This window comes from Chlorocebus sabaeus, chromosome 11 (genome assembly GCF_047675955.1).
Source record: "Chlorocebus sabaeus isolate Y175 chromosome 11, mChlSab1.0.hap1, whole genome shotgun sequence".
NCBI lineage: Eukaryota > Metazoa > Chordata > Mammalia > Primates > Cercopithecidae > Chlorocebus > Chlorocebus sabaeus.
This window is the reverse complement of record NC_132914.1, coordinates 110,937,114-110,939,318: the sequence shown is the minus strand read 5'-3', so window position 1 is coordinate 110,939,318 and position 2,205 is coordinate 110,937,114. Positions and strand designations below refer to the sequence as shown.

At 42.6% G+C, this 2,205-nt stretch overlaps 1 pseudogene; it reads left to right on the top strand.

The window, feature by feature from the left end:
• Positions 1-534: 534 nt before the first annotated feature.
• Positions 535-903, top strand: LOC119620605 (dynein light chain 1, cytoplasmic-like; annotated as a pseudogene).
• The last annotated feature ends 1,302 nt before the right edge of the window (positions 904-2,205 follow it).

Below are 2,205 nucleotides of genomic sequence, written 5' to 3'. Positions count from 1 at the left end.
TCTCATAAGATCTGATGGTTTTATAAGGGGTTTCCCCCTTCACTAGGCACTCATTCTTCTCCCCGCTGCCGTGTGAAGGAGGACATGTTTGCTTCCCCTTCTGCCATGATTATAAGTTTGCTGAGGCCTTCCCAGCCAAACTGAACTGAGAGTCAATTAAACCTCTTTCCTTTGTAAATTACCCAGTCTCAGGTATATCTTTATTAGCAGTGTGAGAATGGACTAATACACCAACAAACATTTGTTGAAGAAATACCTACCTACTCTGCACATACTGCCCCATGTGCTGGAATCATCTAAGACCATAGGGTTATCATAAAAGATGGATGTCAAAGTAGCTGTCCCAGAAATAATACAGAATATTCTACATGCCACATTTGCCTCTAGGGAATGTGCTTCCAGTGGCATTTCAACCATGACATGGTTGTTCTGTACCTAGAAAACTCCAGACATGGCTGAGCACGGTGGCTTATGCCTGTAATCACAGCACTTTGGGAGGCCGAGGTAGGAGGGTCGCTTGCTCCCTAGGTAACCATGTGCAACCTAAAGGCTTTGATAAAAAATGCTGACATCTTGGAAGAGATGCAATAGGAGTTGGTGGAGTGCACTACTCAGGCGCTAGAGAAATAGAATACACAGAAGGACATTCCAGCTCATATCAAGAAGGAATTTGACAAGAAGCCCAATCCCACGTGACTTGCATCGTGGGGAGGAACTTTAGGAGTTATGTGACACATGAAACCAAATGCTTCATCTGCTTCCACCTGGGCCAAGTGGCCACTCTTCTATTCAAATCTGGTTAAAAGCATGGACTGTGCCACACACCCAGTGATCCATCCAAAATCAAGGACTGCACCCTAAGTTCCAAAAACCAGAGACCGAAATTTTTAGCCTTGATCTTGGAACCTTCATTGTGTTTTACACAAGGCAGTCACTGAACTAGTTTGTTATGGTTATAAAACAATTAGCAAAACCACCTACATTTGTATTTCTTTTCTTTTCTTTTCTTTTTTTTGAGACAGAGTTCTGCTCTGTCACCCAGTCTGGAGTGTGCAGTGGCACGATCTCAGCTCTCTGCAATCTCTGCCTCCTGAGTAGCTGGGATTACAGGCGCGCACCATCATACCCAGATAATTTTTGTATTTTTAGTGGAGACAGGGTCTCCCCATGTTGCCCAGGCTGGTCTCGAACTCCTGGCCTCAAGTGATTTGCCTGACTTGGGCTCCCAGAGTGCTGGGATCACCTGGTCTTGTATTTATCTTCTATTCTGTATCTCTGCCCCATGTTATTTTCTCTCAAAATCCATTCCTTTGAAAAATAAATATGTTGCAGATGTGAAAAAAAAAGGAAAATTGGACTTGGAGTGCAACATGAAAGGAGAAAGGAATAAAATGTCAATAAAAAAATAAAAATACAATAAGAATATAGACAAAGGATCTATATACAAATGTCCATAGCAGCATTATTTGCAATAGCAAAAGACTGGAAACAACCCAAATGTCTGTCAACAGAGGATGGATAAATAAATTGTGGTATATCCACACAACAGAATACAGTTCAGCAGTGAAAAAGAAACCACTGACATCCACAGCAGCACTGGCCTGAAGTTCAAGAACTTGCAAAACTGAAGGTGGTAACAAGATAGCAATGGCCTTTGGAGAAGAGAAAAGTTCTATATTTTAATCTGGGTGATAGGTACACAGTGTATACATAGGTCAAAATTCATCAACATGTGCACATTATCTAATTTATACCTCAGTTTAAAAAACATAGGAAGGGTAGAAATGTACACATGTGGATAGTAGTTATAAAGCATATCATTTGATTCAGACCAGACCTAGATAAATATCCAGATCACCTAGGGAGTTTTTGAAAAACATTCATGTCTGGCCTGGTGTGGTGACTCACATCTGTAATCCCAGGACTTGGAGAGGCTAAGGCTGGCAGATCACTTGAGGACAGGAGTTCAAGACCAGCCTGGGCAACATGGCAAAACCCTGTCTCTCCAAAAAAATTTAAAAATTAGCTGGGCATGGGTGGCCTGTTCCTGTAGTCCCAGTACTCAGGAGGCTGAGATGGGAGGATAGCTGGAACCCAGGAGGTCGAGGCTGCAGTAAGCCATGATGATGCCACTGAACTCCAGCCTGGGTGACAGAGTGAGACCCTGTCTTAAAAACAAACAAACGAAAAACATCCAGGCCTTGA